We start from the raw sequence: 22100 nt of genomic DNA, 5'->3' as shown, positions 1-22100 counted from the left end.
ATCACTCAAGACCAGAGCCTTTAATTGTCATATGTACTGTCAATGGAACAATTACATTCTTACTGCTGCGGCTTTATAGGCCCTTATATGCAATAACATAAACTGTACATATAATAATCAATAATATAATAAATTAATAAGAATAATACTAGGTAACAATGATAGTGGGTAGACCCACAGAGTCTCTTGCCCAGATTTGGGGAATCGAGAATCAGAGGACATGGGTTTAAATTGAAGAGGAAACGATTTAATAGGAATCTGAGGGGTACCTTTTTGTGGTACGAGCTGCCAGAGTAGGTAGTTGTGGCAGGGACTATCACAATGTTTAAGAAACAATTAGACATGTACATGGATAGGACAGGTTTAGAGGGATATGGGCCAAACGCAGGCAGGTTGGACTAGTGTAGATGGGACATTTTGGTCGGTGTGGGTAAGTTGGGCTGAAGGGTCTGTTTCCACGCCCTGTGACTCTAGTGTAAAATTGAAGTCCATGGTGCAACCACATAGAACATCATAGTTGCTGAGGTTAGTATTGTGCAGTGTTCAAGAGACTGATGGTTGCTGGGAAGGAGCTGTTCTTCCTGGGCGTTCGAGTTACCAAATCAGGCGGCGTTGCAATCAGTCAGTATGCTGTCCACCGTACACCTGGAGAAGTTTGATAGATTATTTGGTGACATCCTGAATCTCCTTAATCTTCTAAGGAATTAATACCCCCCCTCCCATTATCGACAGATTTGTGCACTTTTTCAGGACAGCTGGATTAATCCCCGTGTGGCAGAAAAATATCAGAAATTCACTCCGGTACATCCTCTGCCAAGTGAGACAAACAACGTCAGAATTGGCTCTCAGAAATGTTAACACTTCCTTTTAACATGAATTCTGTTATTCTGTCTCACTGGACAGCTGATGCGAGGAATCTTCATTATAAATGGATGTTCTCCTGCTGTTGCCAGGCAGTGTTAAAACATTTGGGAGGTCAGGGAAAGGACGCAACAATTTTGGGGGGAATTTCCAAACTTTTGGCGGGGTTTTCTGTTGGCTCAGATTCTCACAACCTCTGGTTGATGACTCAGGTCAGGTGCATGTAGAATATCTCATTATGTTATTCTGAATATCAGTAAGCGAATAATCCTTGGAGTTTCTGCAAATGTTTAACTCTCATCTAATATTATTGAAACAGATTAGATGTTCATATACCCATTGCTAGTGCTAATGGGCTGCCATGCTTCCCCATGAGGTGTACAAAATCATGAGTGGCACGGATGAGGTTAACAGTGTTTTTCTCAGGCAGAGGATTCTAAAACTAGAGGGCGTAGGCTTCAGGTGAGAGGGGAGAGATTTAAGAAAGATCTCGGGGGTAACGTTTTTCACCAGAGGGTAGTCTGTATCTGGAATGAGCTGCCAGAGGAAGCTATTGAAGCAGATACAATTATGACTGAAAGGACATTTGGACATATGCATGGTTAGAAAGGACTAGACTAAGTGGGACCCATTGGGTCCCTGTTACACGGGAGGCCTGGTCCCCCAAAGCCACACGTTTCTCAACGCAATATTCCACCACCCTTGCCTATCCCCCTCCCATCAAATCCACCCCTCCCTGTCCCTCTCTCCCTCTACTTCCCCCACTCTATCCCACCCCTTATTCCTCCCCCCTCCCTCATTCCTCTCTCCTCCCTCCCTCCCTCCCTCATCCCTCTCTCCCCCTCCCTCCCTCCCTCTCCTCTCACTCCCTCTCTCTCCTCTCACTCCCTTCATCTTCTCTCCCCCCCTGCTGTGGGCCGGGCTGCGGCGCTCCCTCTCTCTGTGTAACGGTGCGTTAAGGCCACATCTGGCGTCCGCGCCCAGGAGCCGCTGAGGCGCTGCCCATCCTGGGACCTGCGGTGTCCCTCATCAGCGGATAGACAGTGGGGTTCGGCGCTATTGCGTACTATTTTTCTGCAAATAGAAAAACCACGCAAACTGGAAGAGCACAAGATCAGTGCGTTAGTTATGTATAGAAGATGGATGGATGGATGAAAATTTAGAGGACGATGGGCAAAATGCAGGCATACTAGATTAGCTCAGTGTGCCAACTTGACCCGACCTAAGTCTGACGAAGAGTCTCGACCGGAGAGGTCACCTATTCCCTTTCTCCAGAGATGCTGCCTGACTTGCTGAGTTACTCCAGCTTGTTGTGTCTGCCAACTTGGTCAGCATGAGCTGAAGGCCCTGTTTCCATGCTGTATGGCTCTATGGCTCAATGACTCCCAATCCATTGATCTCTGAAAGTGCAATTATAATTTGATAAAGACATAAAAAATGCCAACTCAAATCCACAAGTAAAGGAACATTGGTACATTATTGGCCAAAGGGAATGGTTCTGATTTTCCCACTGACCCAGTGCTCATTTCCAGCTCATTGTGTTTTATTTCTTTGACAAGCTAGCTTTGAACACAATCACGATATGATGAATAAAAGATAACAGATAATTGGCCCGTTATCCACATTAATATCATTATTAAAGGTCAAGATTATAAATTATCTGGATCATTTATGTGCCTTCTATAGCAACAGTTGCTATGGATACCGTAACTGTTCTAGCTTGGCTATGCTTGGAACCACACAACACGAACAAAAGAGTTAAATATAAATTAAACACAAAAGAGCTCAAGCTAAAATATAACTGCCTACATATCTGCCAATTTATTAGTGGCAGTGTAATTTTGGTTAAATAATGAGATTGTAGGAATGGTGTAACAAGTCTTTTGTTTGGTATCAGTACAAGTCTAATTCTGCATCATCAATGCAAATTCTGGCTGTGTACTGAAGTTATGGATCATATTTACTTCAAACTGACTTTCCTACAACAGAGTGTGTGAGGTGTGGCACTTTGGTATGTCAAACTAGGGCAGGATTTGCACGGTAAATGGTGGAGCAATTGGATAATGTTGCAGCACAGTAGGATCTGGGAGTACAAGTCCTTGGTTTCCTAAAAGTGGTGAATCAGGTGCACAGTGTGGCGAAGAAGGTGTTTGATATAGAAACATAGAAACATAGAAAATAGGTGCAGGAGGAGGCCATTCTGCCCTTCGAGCCAGCACCGCCATTCATTGTGATCATGGCTGATCGTCCCCAATCAATAGCCCGTGCCTGCCTTCTCCCCATATTCCTTGATTCCACTAGCCCCTAGAGCTCTATCTAACTCTCTCTTAAATCCATCCAGTGATTTGGCCTCCACTGCCCTCTGTGGCAGGGAATTCCACAAATTCACAACTCTCTGGATGAAAAAGTTTTTTCTTACCTCAGTCTTAAATGGCCTCCCCTTTAATCTAAGACTGTGGCCCCTGGTTCTGAACTCGCCCAACATTGGGAACATTTTTCCTGCATCTAGCTTGTCCAGTCCTTTTGTAATTTTATATGTTTCTATAAGATACCCCCTCATCCTTCTAAACTCCAGTGAATACAAACCTAGTCTTTTCAATCTTTCCTCATATGACAGTCCCACCATCCCAGGGATCAATCTCCTGAATCTACGCTGCACTGCCTCAATCACAAGGATGTCCTTCCTCAAATTAGGAGACCAAAACTGTACACAATACTCCAGATGTGGTCTTACCAGAGCTCTATACAACTGCAGAAGAACATCTTTATTCCTAACATTGCAAACATTGGGAAGGGTATTGAGTACAAAGTCTGAAGAAGGTTCCCGACCCGAAACTTCACCCATCCATGTTCTGTGGAGATGCTGCCTGTTGTGCGGAGTCACTCCAGAACTTTGTGCCCTATTGAGTACAAATGCTAGGACATCATTTGTGCAGCACCGTGGCACAGCAGTGGAGTTGCTGCCTTACAGCGCCAGAGTTCCAAGTTTGATCTTTAGTTCGGGTTTGTGCTTGTCTGTACGGAGTTTGTATGTTCTCCTCATGACCTGTGTGGGTTTTCTCCGGGATCTCTGGTTTCCTCCCGTACTTGAAAGACTTACAGGTTTTATAGGCTAATTGGCTTGGTACAATTGTAAACTGGCTCTAGTGTGTTTCGGGTAGTTTAAGTTTGCGGGGATCACTGGTCAGCATGGACTCGGTGGCCTGAAGGGCTTGTTTCCCTGCCTTATCTCTAAACTATACTAACCCAATCATGATGTGTTCAAGTTCAAATTTATTTGTCACGTGCACCATAATGTGTCATGGACCCCTTCCAACGTCGGGGTGATCAAGCTCCCACATCGGGGGGGGGGGGGGATCTCAGCTCCCCCGTGCCGGGCGATTGGACCCCGGGTCGGGGCTAGTCGAACCTCTTGCGACTTTGGAGCTTCCCGGCATCAGTCTCTACTCAAGACTGCGACCTCCTCGGTGTTGGAATCTGCAGGCCGCAGATGAGGCGTCGATCCTAGGCAAGAAATCGCAGGCTCCGATGGTAAGTCCACAACCCTGCGGTGGGGCTCAAAGTCAGTCTCGAGCAAGGCCGCCAGCTCCATGATGTTAGGCCGCAGAGGGACCGGAGATACGATCCGGAAAACAATCGCATCTCCGGCAAGGTAAGAGATTGAGAAAAAGTTTATTTTTTGCATCAAAGCTGTTAGATTGAGTTTTCAGGAATGGAAGTCATATTTAGAGTTACAACTAATGTCTAACTTACAAAAGAACTAGTATTAAATAGTTAACTGGATGAATAATTTTGTGACTAATGGCTTTATTTTTAGGAAAAAAGGAGCATACCATTTTACTTCAGCAGCTTGTGTGAATAATTCATAGTGAAGTAAAACTTGTGCATGGTAAGCACTTCTTCATTAAATTGTGTGTGACATGCTTATTAAAAGATGAGGTTTATATTGGCTGTGCCACAGGCTGGATTGCAGTTGGTGGATGTAACAACATAGCCTGCTGTCAGAGATCGAGTAAACAGTATGTGACAAAACTGATGCATTTTATCAAGTTGGGCATATTAAGATAATATGCTTCAGATAATCTAAATTGTACTTCATAGACATTTTATTCAAGGTTTCAGGATTTGTATAGTCTTTGCATTATATAATATAACCCTATATCTAAATCATAGTGTCATACAGCATGGAAACGGCCCCTTCAGCCCAACTCATCCATGCTGACCAAGATACCCCATCTAAGCTTGTCCCATTTGTGTTTGGCCCATGTCCCTCTAACCCATTCCTACTCTTATACCTGAATGAATGAATGAATACGTTTATTAGCCAAGTATTCACATACAAGGAATTTGCCTTGGTGCTTTGCCCGCAAGTGACAACGACAAACAGTGAAAGCTAGGAATGACACATAAAACATTAAACATTCATAATAAAACATTATTGATTAAACATGTGAATTAAATAAAATACCAGAACAAAGGAGGCTACAGATTTTTGGTTATTGAGTAGAGCTAATACTCGTGGAAAAAAATCTGTTTTTATGTCTGGCTGTGGCAGTTTTGACTGTCCGGAGTCGCCTTCCAGAGGGAAGTGATTCAAAGAGTTTGTGGCCAGGGTGAGAGGGGTCAGAGATGATCTTACCTGCTTGCCTCCTGGCCCTTGCAGTGTACAATTCATCAATGGAGGGAAGGTTGCAGCCAATAACCTTCTCAGCTGTTCGGACGATTCACTACAGCTTCCGGATGTCGCGCTTGGTGGCTGAGCCAAACCAGACCATGATGGAGAAGGTGAGGACAGACTCTACGATGGCCGTATAGAATTGGACCATCATTGCCTGTGGCAGATTGTGCTTCCTCAGCTGCCGCAGGAAGTACATCCTCTGTTGTGCCTTTTTGACTGTGGAGTGGATGGTAGCCCCCCATTTAAGGTCCTTGGAGATGATGGTTCCCAGGAACTTAAAAGACTCCACAGATGTGACTATGGTGTTGTTGATGGCGAGTGGGGTGTGGGGAGGGGGAGCTCTCCTAAAGGCTACTATCAATTCCACTGCCTTAAGAGCATTGAGCTCCAGGTTGTTGCGATGGCACCAGGCCGCCAGCTGTGTCACTTCCTGTATGTAGGCAGATTCTTCCCCATCCTGGATCAGTCCAATCATGGTTGTGTCGTCTGCAAGAGAAGCTTGACAGAGGAGTCAGTGGAGGTGCAGTCCATATGTTTTTTTTAATGTTATTGTACCTGCCTCAACTACTTCCTCTGGCAGCTCATTCCTTATACCCACCACCCTCTGTGTGAAAAAAGTTGTCCCTCTGGTTCCTGTTAAATCTTTCCCCTGGCACCTTTTAACCTATGACCTCTGGTTCTTGATTCCTCTACCCGGGGTAAAAGACTCTGTGTATTCATCTTTTCTATTCTCCTCCTGATTTTATGCAACTCTATAAGAACTACCTGCCACATGCTCTCCAAGAAATAAAGTCCTAGCCTGCCCAAACTCTCCCAAAGGCTCAGGCTATTGAGTCCTGGCAAATCCTCCCTGCTCTCTTTCCAGCTTGGTGTAACCAGATGAAGGGCCAGGAGTTTAGCCATTCCCCAATTTTGTATGTTTGTATGAGTTGAAATCGTGGAGCCCTTCATTTGATATAAAATAATTCACGTTATTTTCAAGAGGAGATGATACCTCACCAATATTTTGTTGTTAATTTGCTGAGTCCTGACAACAAACTGTGAGCAAATTTACGTCCCATATCTAAGGAAGGATTGACAGCACTGGGCCTCTACTCGCTGGAGTTTAGAAGGTTAAGGGGGGACCTCATTGAAACATACAGAATAATGAAAGGCAGAGATAGAGTGGATGTGGAAAGGATGTTTCCGCTGGTGGGAGAGTCTAGGACCAGACGTCATAGCCTCAGAATTAAAGGGCGCTTTTTTGGAAATGAGGTGAGGAGGAACTTCTTTAGTCAGAGGGTCGTTAATCTGTGGAACACTGCCATAGAGAGCTGTGGAGGCCATCAGTGAATATTTTTAAGATAGACATAGACAAATTCTTGATTAGAACGGGTGTCAATGGTTATGAGGAGAAGGCAGGAAAATGCGATTTGGAGGCTGAGATCAACCATAATTGAATGGCGGAGTAGACACGATGGGCCGAATGGTCTAATTCTACTCCTATAACTTGTGAACTTGTGAACATCATTGTATATCTTCTCTGTGCTCTTTCCAGCTTCATAACATTGTTCCCATGGCAGGGCATCCAAACCTGAACACATTACTCCAAGTGTGGCCTCACTAATGTCTTGAACAATTAGGGACTGCATTTATAAAACATGAGTTTGAAACCAAATACTGTTTGGGAAAATTAATGGAATATATTTAATGTAAAAAAAAAAATTAATCACTGTTAGGAGGTTTACTTTGAAAGAAATGAAATACAGTGATATAGACATGTTTTAAAAGTGTTCTTGAAAAACAAAGCGTGAACAATATCATATGGACAATGCTAAGCAGATGTTTTATTGTGTGAAGTAGAAATGGGGATTTGTACGTTTTCTGAAGTAAAAGCAAGTGAGTGGAGCATTCAGCCGATCAAGCCTGCTCCAAGATTCGATAAGATACATATAGATACATGAACAATAGGTGCAGTAGTAGGCCATTCGGCCCTTCGAGCCAGCACTGCCATTCAATGTGATCATGGCTGATCATCCACAATCAATACCTCGTTCCTGCCTTCTCCTCGTATCCCTTGATTCCGCTAGACCTATCTAACTCTCTTTTGAATGCATCCAGTAATCGGCCTCCACTGTCTTCTGAGGTAGAGAATTCCACGGATTCACAACTATGGGTGAAAAAGTTTTCCCTCATCTCAGTTCTAAATGGCCTACCCCTTATTCTTAAACTGTGGCCCCTGGTTCTGGACGCCTCCAACATCGGTAACATGTTTCCTGCATTTAGTGTGTCCAATCCCTTAATAATTGTATTTGTTTCGATAACATATCCTCTCATCCTTCTAAATTCCAGTGAATACAAGACAAGCCCAGTCGCTCCGTTCTTTCTGATCATGATTGATCTCTTACCTCAGTGCTAATTTCCTGCATTAAGCCCAGATACACTTAACATTTAAAAATCTTTCAATCTCTGTCTTGAGCAGACTCAGTCAGTGAGCTTCCACAGACGCTTGAGGGAGGGAATTCCAAAGATTCACTGCTCCCTGCGAGAAGACATCTCCCCAGCACAGTCCTGAATGGGCAGTCCCTTAGTTACAGATTGTGACATCAGGTTCCATGCTGCCAGAGTATGCTTTATCCCTGCATTTCGCCTGTCCATGTATCAATAAGATCTCTTCTCACTCTATGAAACTGAAGAGTTGAGGATATTCTGGTTATTTTCAAAATGCAAAATGCTTCTACTTTCCCTTTCTTTCTCGATCTCTGAGTCTGGCAATGCTGAATTCTGAAATTTGTCTTGAGGGTTTTTTTAGGTGACATTTTAACCCTCTGATACTATACTTCTCCTGTTAGCCTGGAGGGATGTGCATTAAATATTTAGATATTGTCTCTGCCATGCTTTTTATATAGTTTCCTCCTTCACTCACACTATGCAATCACCATACCTCACTGCACCAGAGATCCAGAGTCAATGCTGACGTTGGGTGCTGTCTGTGTGGAGTTTCCACGTTCTTCCCATGGGTTTCCTCCCACATCCCAGAGCCGTACGGGTTTGGAGGTTAATGGCCTCTGTAAATTGCCCTTAGTGTGTAGGAAGTGGATGCGAAAGTAGGATAACATAGAAGTAGTGTGAATGGGTGATCAATGGCCGGAGTGGATTAGGTTGGCTGAAGGGCCTGTCTCCATGCTGTATCTCTGTAATAAAACAGTCTGTCCAAAAAAACAGTTCTGTGAGATGCCCTTGCTGTCCTGTAATTGCTGTCCATGGCTGCTTTTGTGGTAAAGATCATCTCTTTACGTTTGACCCAAACAATAAACAGACTATGATCAAACCAGCAAGAATAAATCCTCCCAGAGACTTTTAGTGGCATATCGCTCCTCTGAATATTGAAAATAACAATTTTTGGGGTTATAAAAATATACACACACACACCGAGACCGATCAATCAATTTGTGGCAAAGAAGTTATTAGGAAGTAAAATTGCAGGATTATGCAAAAGCCTCCTGACAGATTATAATGTATTGCAATATTTAATTACAGCCACTGTATCAGTGCAGTGTGCCCTTATGGGTGACTAATACAATATAAATGTATTTGAAGAAAATTATAACATGCTTAAAAAGTAATCTTTTAAGTGTGGCAGGCCTCTCAATCTGAAAACTATGGAATCAGAAATATTTGCATGCTTGAAGCTTGTACGTTCTTTCGATTTATTTCAGTGCTGGAGATGTGTACAACCCCATAAGCTAAAGTGTAGTCCTGATCTTCCAACCTACCTCTTTGTGTCCCTTGCACTTTTTCCTGTCTGTACTTTCTCTGTAACTGTAATACAATAATGCTGTAACACTATATTCCGCTCTGGCAGTTTTCTCTTTTTACCTGTTGTACTTGTGTATGGGCTATAGTATTTATAGTGTCGTTTATTTTTGACAATAGCATGCAAGCAAAGTTTTTCACTGTATTTGGTACATGTAACAATAATAGACCTATAAAAAGTTGCTAAAATAATGTACAAAACTATGGCCCTGATTTATTTTCCTGTAGGAATTCTATCCTATCAGAGGCGGCAAGTATAAGTAAATTCTCTATCCCACACTCCTACATATGCTGTTTTGCCCATTGTTGGGAAATGGCAAAGTAGTATGTGTCAGAGAGTGGGGTAGAGAAGTTTACTCACACTTGCTGCCCCTAATAGGACAATAAACATTCCTGATCTCCTATCTCCTGCACCACACTTCACCTGTCAGGTCGCCCACTTCATTCTTACCTTCCCCCATCACATAACAAATGGTGAGCATTTCAGAGCTGCGAAACAAGACCCGTATATAACTGAGGCTGCAAGGTATCCACGAAAGGAACAAGAGTCATGGTGTCATACAGCATGGAAACAGACCCCTCAGCCCAACTCATACATGCTGACCATGATGCCCCATCTAAGCTGGTCCCATATTCCTCTGAACCTTTCTTATCCATGTACCCGTCCTTAAGGATGCTTTATCCACCTCTTCATTTCATGTTAACTTCATGTCTCTGCTCTGTGTTGGAATGACTCCTGAAACATACGTACTTATCTATATCACATTTGAAGACCTTTGGACATATTGCACTGTGCATTTGCTCTTTCTTCTAAGACTGTGGTGAATACACCATTTTTCTTTCCCCCTGCCTGGTAGCGATTCTTTTCGTAGAACAGAGAGACTGTTGAAAGTCTGCCCTTTAGGTAAGGTAGCTCTGGGAGGTCCAGACTTGTGGGGAGTTTAGTCAACAGGTGAAGCCCTGTAGGGATGTAGTATTAGCGCAAGTATAGTGGAGGAGCAAAATCCAGGCCATTGAGTTGACACATCAATGTGTGGAACCTCTCGGTAATCGTACCTGTGTGGAATATTTTTCAGCAATGGCAGATCGCTCTGTGCTTCAGTTTTAAACTAATGGGTTGGGTTCAGATTAATTAATAAACTATTTTGAAACTTACCACCCTGCCATTACAAATCACTGCCGAATGGCTATAATTAGCTCAACATGTTGGAACAAGAACTTAATACAGTTACTTAAAGCCTTCTCGTCTCCAGTACATGGAAGGTTTCTTGTACAGACTCAGTCTGAGTTATTAATTCGTTACCCTGAAGCAGAAATGATGTGTCTTTCTGCTTTTACCCTAATTGTAATGCAATCATGCCAACTAATCGCCATCAGCTGCCTGAGTATCTGTGAAATGGTGACAACCAAGTTATGCTGTGGCTTACCTACTTCAGTAGCTATATCCGCATAGATGCTTCTGTCATAAAATGCATGTTTTTTTAATGCAAAAGTGATCTCAAACTGTACATCAAGGGCGGCACGGTGGTACAGCGAGAGGGTTGTTGCCTTACAGCGCCGGAGACCCGGGTTCAATCCAGACTACAGGTGCTGTCTGTATGAAGTTTGTACATTCTCCCCGTGGCTGCGTGAGTTTTCTACGAGATCTTTGATTTCCTCCCACATTCCAAAGAGGTTAATTGGCTTGGTATCAATGTTAAATTGTCCCTAGTGTGTGTAGGATAGTGTTAATGTGTGGGGATCCCTGGTCGGTGAGGACTTGGTGGGCCGAAAGGCCTGCTTCTGTGCTGTATCTCTGAATGAAAGTAAACTATCTCTCCCTTTATTCAGCAGATTCAGCAGATCATTAAACATTGGCAAATAATTATAAGTATGCTGTAACTACATCAACATGTTGACTAGAGCAGGCATTATCAGGAACATTACCTTTCCCAGGAAACCGTAGATGTTGAAATATTGAGCCAAAATCAAAGTGCTGAAGGAACTCAGTGGGTCAGGCAGCATCTGTAGTGCGTATAGACTGATGATGTTTTGATGCGGGACCTCACCTCTCTTTCCAGCTTTCTCCCCCCTACTCCATCAGTCTGGGGACAGGTTCCGACCCAAAACTTGGACTGTCCATTCTCTCCATAGAAGCTGCCTGACCCGCTGAGTTCCTCCAGCACTTTGTCTTCTGCAATAGATTCCAGTATCTGCAGTTCCTTGTGTCACCAAGGTAAACTGTGCTGCAGCTAAACAACCAAAGAGCAGCACCTGCAATATCAGATAATAGGAAACTCCTTAACAAATACAAAAATTCTTGGAAACTCAATCATAAATAATTCAGGTATATAAAAAAAACCTAGGAAAGATATACACGAGTGTGCCATTTACCCAACATATACTTTTCTAGTCTTTATCTTGGATTTATGAAATATCCATAGCACAACATTCAACATTCACATTAGCTGTTACTTTACTCGTAACACCAATGGACCACTGATGTCACTGTAGTTCTGATTTTCTTGTTTCCCTCTCCCCTGACTCCCAGAAAAGGGGTCTTGACTGCACCTTGACTGAACGTTACCTATTCATTTTCCCCAGAGATGCTGCCTGACCCGCTGAGTTACTCCAGCTTTTTGCTGGAAATCCACAATTGCATTACCCCTTCCAAACATGATTGGGGGAAACCATCAAAACAATTTAAAATTCCATTTTTATTCAGTGTCGATGAATCAAAAAGGAAACATAAAATCAAATGATGGAGGTGCCTTGCAGGTATGTGTTGTGCAATCAAGTATTTCTGAGCTGTTGTACTTCATCCCTCCTGCACAAAGGGTGACTGATGAATCACATTTATCTCACTCAGTGCTCCTTACCTGACATCCCCAGCCAATACCTGAGGCTACTTTCATTGTCTGTCCCTAACATTGATATTCCTCCAGTTTGTTTTTATTAATCTGGGCATCACTGACAACTCTAGCACTTATTTGCCTATTACTGACTGCTCTTCACAAAGTGGCAGGGAGCTGCCACTTTGGGTGATGTGTATCTTGGTTGTTCCGTGGCATGATTGTTTGTGCTTTCAAGAGTAAAGAGTGATTAATGATCATGTGTAGTGGCACCGGAACAATGACATTTTTACATGCGGGAACTGAACAGATGTGTCAGCTCAATAACGCACAGATAAACATAATAATCAATGAAATAATAAATCGATAACAGTAATGCAACCAAATACACAGCCCACAGAAGATCACAGATTTTAGTGTTGTGCAGTATTTAACAGCCTGATGATTCCTAGGAAAAGAATGTTCTTGAAACAGAAGTACCGTTTTCAGGCTCCTGTACATTCTTCTGATGGTAGTAGCGAGATCAGAATGTGGCCAGGGTGTTGGGGCTAATAGCCAGTGAGTTTTAGTACTTTGATGCTACAATGACAATGGCCTGGCAATGTATGCTCCATATCAAGTTGGATTGTAACCTGCAGGACAACATGTGGAGAACTGTGGTGTTCCACAGCGCTTGGAACACCAGAATGATCTCTCTTCACTGATATAGGACGACGCAAACACATGATAATATTTGTTAGTAGATCATGAGAGTTATCCCTGTTTCTTGCTCAATAATTATACCTGGCACTATATTCTTGGTGTTCATTATCTAAACGCCAATACGTCAAAGAGTCATAGTATTGTGCAGCACTGAAAAAGGCCCTTCTGCCCATCTTGTCCATATTGGGCTTTTCCCATTTGCCTGCAATGAGCCCATATCCCTTTAAAGCACTCGTATCCAAATATCTATCCGTATGTCTTTTAAAAGTTGCAACTGTATCTGCTTGTGTAGCTACCTCCAGTTATAGACTGTCCACAGAGCGAAAAAGTTACCCTAAGGTCTTAAATCTCCCCCTCTCACCTTAAGCCTATGCCCTTTAGTTTTAGAATCCCCTACCCTAGGAAAAAGACTGTGATCATTTACTTTATCCATGCCCCTCATGATTTTATGTATGTCGATAAGGTCACCCGTCAGACTTTTACACTCCAAAGAATAAAGTCCCAACCTAACCAATCTTTTCCTCTAACTCAAACACACACACCACGTAACATCCTGGTGAATCTCTTCTGTACCCTTTCCAATTTTTTAAGGTTATTTGAGAGAGCTAGCTTTATAGGCAGAACAGTGGCATAGCTGGTAGAGCTGCTGTCTCACAGCTCCAGAGATCTGGGTTTGATCTTGACATTGGGTGTTCTCTGCATGGAGTTTGCATGTTCTCCCTGTGACCGCATGGGTTTTCCCCGGCTGTTCCGATTCCCTTCCACATCCCAAGGAGTGCGCATTTGTAAGTTGATTGGCCTCTGTAAATATCGTGTACAGGCATGAGATTTCTCCGCGCATCTGCGGATTTTGAAATTTGGTAAGGCATCGCCGCCGCTGCCAGGTTTCACCGCCGCCGTGGGGTGGGAGATTGCAACCTTCACGTGGTCCGCCCTGTTTTGACGAATGCAATCAATCCGGTGTGCACAATCAAATAAGATAAAATAGAACAAGTTGTCCTACAACTTTAGGCTGTGCACGCCATACGCAAGAAGAAGAAGACCGCCGCCGTGGCCCCATCGCCGCGAGGTTTCACCGCTGCCGAGGCCTCGCCCCTGTCGACGACTCACTTCACTTCTCCGTGGTGCCCCTGCCGCGGTCGCCATCGGCCGCTTCATCCGACCCGGCTTCTACCCGCGAGGCCCCGATCGGGGTTCTACGCGGCGATCCAGGAGGCATCAAGACCGCGGCGCTCTCGATAAAGGCATCTGGCCACGTTCCCAGTTCACAGCCGCCGCCCGTCGAGATGCCTTCTCGCTGTGTGGGCCGTCGGGAAGCCTTCTGGCCGCGCAATACAATGTATTGTTGCGTTTTCATCTTGGACTCGCCATTGAGTCAGCAATTAGCGTTACTTAATAGTCACTGTCTTTGCAAATTCTGCCAATCAGAATATGTCCTGCAATCAAAAGAAGATAAAAGATTATTTGCTTATTTTTCTTTTTTTTTTAAATAATTTTAATAATTTTTAATAATTTGACCATAGAAATAAAGACATTTTTAATTTTGGGAAGTGTTATTTTCAAATAATGTCTTAAATTCCAGATTGAGATGTTAATATTTTGTCCACTGTACTTAATTTGTCTGAGTAGTTATCTAGCACTATATGATAATCTTTGAAGTAGACGGATCATAATTTTCATCCTAACTGTTAAGAGTTGGATTTGAAATTAATTTGGCGTTTAAATACAATGGTAAAGGATACTTCTCTCTAATTAGAGTAAACAAGCAAGGAACAGGTATCATGTTACAAGTAGGTGTAGGTGTAATATAAAATATTTTCAATATGATGAGTGAAAACAAGCAAGGAGTTGGTGTCATTTTAAGGTATGATTATCATAAATTTTCTGTCAATTAAGAAGTGATAAGCAAGTAAAATGTGATATTTTAAGGTACAATAAAAAAAACAGTATAAATTAAGGGTAAACAGGCAAGAAAACGGTGTAATTTCAAGGTACAATTATCAAAAAATGTCTGCATATAAGGGCGCTGCCCTCTTTTACCCCCAATGCCTGGGACGTTGCCCCTTGGAACCCTACTAGGGGGCAATGCCCCCTGGACCCATCTCTCTTCCTCTTTTATCAGATTTTTCCTGTCTCATGCCTGCGTGTAAGAAGTGGATGCAAAAGTTGGATAACATGGAATTGGCATGATTGATGATTGGCATGGACTCGGTGTGCTGAAGACCCTGTTTTCCACGCTCTATTTAGAACATAGAAAATAGGTGCAGGAGGAGGCCATTTGGCCCTTCGAGCCAGCACCGCCATTCATTGTGATCATGGCTGATCGTCCCCAATCAATAACCCGTGCCTGCCTTCTCCCCATATCCCTTGATTCCACCAGCCCCTAGAGCTCTATCTAACTCTCTCTTAAATCCATCCAGTGATTTGGCCTCCACTGCCCTCCGTGGCAGGGAATTCCACAAATTCACAACTCTGGGTGAAAAAGTTTCTTCTCACCTCAGTTCTAAATGGCCTCCCCTTTATTCTAAGACTGTGGCCCCTGGTTCTGGACTCGCCCAGCATTGGGAACATTTTTCCTGCATCTAGCCTGGCCAGTCCTCTTATAATTTTATATGTTTCTAAACTAAACTAGTTTACCATATAAAAGCTGTAACTGTAACAGGTATGAAGTGCTTTAAGGTGTTATATTTAGTTATTATTCCACAGACTGTGCACTTCTAGCATGACCAGTATAAGTGTCCACACCTAGTTGCTCTTGTGAAGGCGAGGGTGAGCCATTTTCCTGGGTAGTTGCACTAGTTCTGGATGCACAGTTTGGAGCTGGAAATCTGTCACTGGGTCTATTAAACAATTGGAACACAATGGTGTGTGTCCCTAGTAAGAAATGGGGGTAGAGAAAAATGCTGGAGAAACTCAGCGGGTGAGGCAGCATCTATGGAGCAAAGGAAATAGGCAACGTTTCGGGTCGAAACCCTTCTTCAGACTGATGTGAGGGTGGGGGGGGGCAGGAAGAAGAAAGGAAGAGGAGGAGCCAGTGGGCTGAGGGAGAGTTGAGAATGGGAGGAGAAAGTAGGGACTACCTGAAATTAGAGAGGTCGATGTTCATACCGCTGGGGTGCAAACTACCCAAGCGAAATATGAGGTGCTGCTCCTCCAGTTTACGGTGGTCCTCACTGGCCATGGAGGAGGCCCAGGACAGAAAGGTCGGATTCGGAATGGGAGGCGGAGTTGAAGTGCTGAGCCACCGGGAGATCAGGCTGGTTATTGCGAACCGAGCGGAGATGTTCGGCGAAGCGATCGCCAAGCCTACGCTTGGTAGGCTTGTCTTCACAGTGATGAAGTGGATCAATGCCAAGAGCCAACAGTCAAGAATGTTTACTTGTCATGTGTACTGGCAAAGCAACAATGAAATTCTTCCTTGCTGCAGCATTTAAGTGTCAAACCCCATTCAGGGTCAAAAGTTAAAATTCGGGCTAGAAATCCAGCAGATAGATAGTCTGGAAGTGGGCTTGGGAGTTTGAATTGCAGGGAGAGGTTGGATAGTCTGGGACTTTGTTCTTTGAAGCATAGAAGGCTGAGGGGTGGCCTATTGAGGTGCACAAGATCACAAGTGGCATGGATAAAGTGAACGCTCAGTCTTTTTCCCAAGGTAAAGTATTCAAAAACTAGAAGACATGGATGGGCTGAATTGGAGAAATTTAAGAGGGTCCTCAGAGGCAACTTTTTAAACTCAGATGGTAGTCTGTATCTGGAGGAAGCTATTGAAACAGATACAATTACAACTTCTTAAAACATTTGCACAGATATATGGATCGGCAGCATTTAGAAGGATGTAGGTCAAATGCATGCTAATTTGAATAGCCACTATGCCAACTTGGTCGGCATGGACAAGGTGGGGTGAAGGGCCAGTTTACATGCTGTCCAGCTCCATGACCTGTCTATGACTGTGACTGAAACAATGCCTTGCATTTAATATCAGCATGACCTCCGTAAAGGCCGAACCGTTGAGTTTCCCATCCTGAAATCTTCCTCTCTCCACCCCCCACTGCCTTTCTCTTCATGAATGGAGCAAATAGAGGGGCCCTTTTCTCCAGAGAGTTGTTGATTGCAATTGCTGCCATGATAACTAAAACAAATGTACAACGGCACGGTGGGAGGATGTCTGAAGTGAGGCTCTGCTTTGTTTGCAGCGCTGGCTGCATCTAATGTTATTTCAGGTGAATGCAGACAAACACATAAAATTGATGCCAAGTTCGAAATGCAGATCCTTTTCCTGTATATTTTGGAAAAATAATGTCGGTATTTGTCAGAACATTTTAACATCCGAGCCAAAGACCAAACAATTTGATTTGTTCACTATTGTATGCAGATGTCAGCAGCTTAACATTTTGTTGGACTAAGGCGATCATTTAAATGGGCAGCACGGTGGTGCAGCAGTAGAGTTGCTGCCTTACAGTGCTTACAGCATCAGAGACCCGGGTTAGATCCTGACTACAGGTGCTTGTCTGTACGGAGTTTGTGCGTTCTCCTTGTGACCGCGTGGGTTTTCTCAAGAGATCTTCGGGTTCCTCCAACACTCCAAAGACGTATTGGTTTGTAGGTTAATTGGCTCAGTATAAATGCAAAATTGTCCCCAGTGTGTGTAGATAGTGTTAATGTGCGGGGATCACTGGTCGGTGTGGACTCGGTGGGACGAAGGGCTTGTTTCCACACTGTATCTCTAAACTAAATGAAATTTACTGCTAACTATCCTCTCTCCTTGGGGCAGAGTGGAGTGGTGGCGATCGCTCTTGTACTGGGAACCTCAGTCATGCTGCTGATCGATCACTTTTACTAATCAGCAATGTAATAGTTGAACATAAGATAATAAAACACATGTTCTGAAAGGGTTTTGACCCAAAACGGCATCTGCCCATTCCCTCTGCAAATACTGCCTGACCCATTAAATTCCTCTTTGTGCTTTTTGTTCAAGATTCCAGCATCTGCAGTTTCTTGTATCTACGTGTTCATATATTTCAGTTACAACTTTTTGTCATTAATAGTTCGATAAATGAATCAACAATGCAAAAAGAATAATTAACTTTTTAAATGAAAACATATTCTTACAGCACGGAAACAGGCCCATCAGCCCAAACTATCTATGCTGACCGAGATGCCTCATCGAAGCTGGTCCCATTTGCCTGCATTTGGCCCATATCAAGGGAGCCGCGAGCACGGCACGAGTGTTCCGGGGAGCCCCGTGGAGCCCGATCCATCTGCCAAACAACCGCGCCGCCGTCGCCGACCAGAACGACGACTGACGACCGGAATGCGCCCCGGTAGGCCTGACTCGCCCCAGGTGGCGAGGCCTGTCTGGGCCGAAGGAGCCTCAGAGGTGGCAGCAATAGGAGCCTCGGCGGCGGCAGCGGGAGCCTTGGCAGTGGGAGCATCGGTGGCGATGGGGCCTCGCGGTCGATGAGCGTGAGGGGGTAGGGGACCCGGCGGGGGGAGACCACCGTGAAGAACAATGGTAACCCGACGTGGGGGGACCGCAAGAGGGACGGTGGGAGAACAAAGGGGGACCCGGTGTGGGGGAGGGGGAGGGGCTCTCTAGTTTAGAATCCTCTGCCCAGGGGATGTCTGTCTGTTTGTTTATTTGTTTGTTTGTTTGTTCCGGTGGAGGCGCTGTGCACACGGTAGCCAGCCAACAGTTGCTTGTCTTTTTCGTTTTGTCTTCACTTTTAATTTCAAGTTTTTGTATAACTTGTGTGTTGTGACTGTCGGCAGACCAATTTCCTTCCGGGGATGAAAAAAGATTTATCGTATCATGTATCCCTTTTAACCTTTTCTATTCATCTACCTGTCCAAATGTATTTTAAAAGTTGTTGTAGTACCTGCCTCAAATACCTCCTCTGGCAGCTTGTTCCATATACCAATCAGACTCTGCGTGAAAAAGTTGTCCCTCAGGATCCTATTAAATCTTTCCCCTCTCACCTTAAACCCTATGACCTATTCTGGGTAAATGGTTCTCTGCATTCACCCTAAATATTCCCCCCCATGATTCCTATGGCTCTATAAGATTGCCCCTCAGCCTGCACTTCAAGGAATAAAGTCATAGCCTGCCCAACCTTTCCCTATAGCTCAGGGAAATATAAGATTGAAAATTAAGTTGGGAATGTATAAAAGTGATGGTTTATTCTGCTACAGCAACAAAGTATAGTTGCAAGATGGAGGAAATCAACAATATTTTATCCTCTCTCTGTTATTTAGTTTTATTATTGTTTTGTACCATTCAAGCCTCATGTATCTTCCCAGTTAAACCCCAGTTGCGGCCCCAGTTAAGGTGGTTCAATGGTGTTTTTATTGTCATAGGTGCGAAGTGCTAACAGTGAAATTATTTTTCTTACTGTTCCCTGTTCCTCAATTAGCAAATGTACAGAAATAGTCTACTGAGCCCGCATGCAAGAGGCGACATCCTTTGGCGCCATTTTTTAATCTATAACCTTGGATTTATAACTTGGCAGGGATTTACAACCTGTTTAGGAGCAGCAGAGGGTCAGGCACTGCATTAATACCTTATATTTCTGGGCAAATTTACTCAGTTACACTTGGTACATAACTGTCACTTGGATGATTTAAGAGGTCATGAGATTATTTCAGGGCATACAAATCGACAGAACTGTTTACAAGTGCAATTTGACTGGGTCAGGTGGTCGCCATAACAACTTTGGGATGATCATAGTGAAATTCAAATCTTGGAAGTCTAACATAGATTATTTGTTCTATACCAAAATCAAGCCCTTACATTTTTTAAGGATGATTTATAAGAGTGCATTTATGAAAACAGCATTTGCATTATAATATAACTGTCAAAGAGTACATTGGATTTTATAAGATCACAGGGCACTGAAATAGTCCATTTGTCCATCTAGGTGGTGCCTCCATTTCAACCTCATCCACATCTCCTGTGTTGCCCCAGTCAGTTGACCTGCAGTTACTTTACCCAGGGCATAGAATCATAAAAGCATACAACATAGAAACAGGCCCCTTGTCCCAATCCACCCATGGTGACAAAAATGCCCCAAATAAGCTAGTCCTGTTTTTGCACATTTGGCTCATATCCCTCATAACCTTACCATACATGAACCTGTCCACATATCTTTTAAATGTAATTATTGTACCCACCTCAACTACCTCTTCAAGTAGCTCAATCAATATACCCACTACCCTTTGTTGCCCAGGTTCCTATTACAACATTATGCCCTCTAATTCTTGATTTCACTGCCAAGGTTAAAAGATTCTGTGCATTTACATTATCTATCCCCCTCATGGTTTTATACACCTCTATAAGATCCGCCCATCAGCCTTCTGCCAAGAAATAACGTTTTAACCTGCCCAACCTCTCCCGACAGCTCAGGCTCTCGACATTCCAAAAGCCTCATAAATCTCTGCACTATTTCCAGCTTAATGGCATCTTTCCTATAGCAGGGTGATCAAAATTGAACACAGTACTCCAGGTGCGGCCTCACCAACTTGCATGTTCATAAATTGGAAATTCTCAATGGCAGGTGATTCTAGGGAAAGCGTGGGATTTAACGCCATTGGAAGCTGTCCTCAGACTGGCTGGGCAGCTGTGGCCCACCTTCTTAAGGTGTTGTCAATTTGAGGTCTGGTTTAATTTAACTTCTGGATATCATTCATTTATAAACAGCCAAATAGCGGTGAAATGGGTGATAGGAGGCAGTTACCTGGCAGGAGAGAATCAGGAGGGGCAAGCTCAGAGCCCACCATGGGTAAATTGGCAAGTTGGAGGATTAGGCAAGCAGTGAGGACAAAATGTGGTTAAAACAGAAGTGGGGATAGCAAGTCCTCATATTTTAATAGAGTAATTTTCCTGAGCTCTAACTGATACAAACTTAGCCTGGTCGAACAATGGAGAGAGTGCAAAAAATATTACAATAACACCTTGACTCTTGAATATCTGGAATGAGTTACCAGAGGAGGTAGTGGAGGCAGATACAATTACAATGTTTAAAAGGCATTTGGACAAGTACAGAAAGAAAAGGGGCAGTGGGATACAGCATAAGTGCAGACAAATGGGATTGGCAAAGGCATCATGGTTAGCATGAATGAGGTGGGCAGAGAGTTCATGTTTCTGTACAGTATGACTATGATAGCTTTTGTTGTCTTTTTATTTCTTCTTTGCTACTTACTTATTTACTTGCCTATCTTTGTGTTGTTATCAAATTTCACAAGCATCACTGAGTGCCTTCCTCTAAAAAATGTTTCTTTCTCATTAGAATGTATGTTCAATATTTATCCTGAAATATCCATAACGTTCATTAAATGTGCATCTCGCAAAGTAAAATAGCCATTGAGTGTGTCCTGGTTGTTCCGTAGTAGAATTATTGCTGTAACATTACAGGTCGATTAATGCAATAAAACACATCATATACAGATCATATCAATAATATAATAAATGAATAACTATAATACTAGGTAGTCATAATAGTGCAATTAGTGAAGTCTGTAATGCAACCAAAGATACTGTCCATAGAAGGCTGAAATTAGTGTCGTGCAGTATTCAACAGCCTGATGATGCTGGGAAGAAGCTGTTCTTGAACTTGGAGGTCACAGTGTTCAGGTTTCTGTATCTGCTTCCCGATGGTGGTAGTGAGATGAGGGCATGGCCAGGGTGAAGCGGATCTTTGATGATATTGCCTTTTTGAGCAGCACCTCCCTTCGAAGAGGGGGAGGTCAGTACCCATGACGTACTGAAGAACGGTCTCCACCCGAAATGTCACCCACTAAATGCCTGCCCCAGTGAGTTACCCCAGCTTTTTGTGTCTATCTTTGGTGTAAACCAGCATCTGCAGTCCCTTCTTACCCATGATGTACCAGCAGTATATATAATCTCCTTAGTACCTAGGCATTCAATATGCTCTCTACCGTACACCTGCAGAAGTTCAATGGAGTGTTCGGTGACATGTTGAATCTGTTCAATCTTCTAAGGAAGCAGAGACATTGATATGCTTTCTCTGTGATTGCATCAATGTAATATTGAACAACTAATATAGAAAGCCAAAAATAAGATAAGTTGTACTTTAGCCAGATTTCTGTCTACTTTAACTCAAGGAATTAGATTTCTTGATGAATAACCATCAAAAAGAATCAAAGAACAAAGCAAGCCTATAATTTGGGTCAATTACTCCCCACTGTTTGTTCCAGTACAGTTGTTTGGCTGCACTGAGACT

At 43.4% G+C, this 22100-nt stretch overlaps 1 long non-coding RNA gene across 1 annotated transcript; it reads left to right on the top strand.

Moving 5' to 3' along the window:
* The first annotated feature begins 3388 nt into the window (after positions 1–3388).
* Positions 3389–14885, top strand: LOC116977340. The gene is made up of 3 exons (XR_004413194.1): positions 3389–3398; positions 11550–11556; positions 14764–14885. It is a non-coding gene; the product is annotated as an uncharacterized LOC116977340 (long non-coding RNA).
* The last annotated feature ends 7215 nt before the right edge of the window (positions 14886–22100 follow it).

The sequence above is a fragment of the Amblyraja radiata genome, chromosome 9 (genome assembly GCF_010909765.2).
Source record: "Amblyraja radiata isolate CabotCenter1 chromosome 9, sAmbRad1.1.pri, whole genome shotgun sequence".
NCBI classification, from domain to species: Eukaryota; Metazoa; Chordata; class Chondrichthyes; order Rajiformes; family Rajidae; genus Amblyraja; species Amblyraja radiata.
Note: the sequence above shows the minus strand (reverse complement) of the source record. Positions and strands in the feature narration are given on the sequence as shown.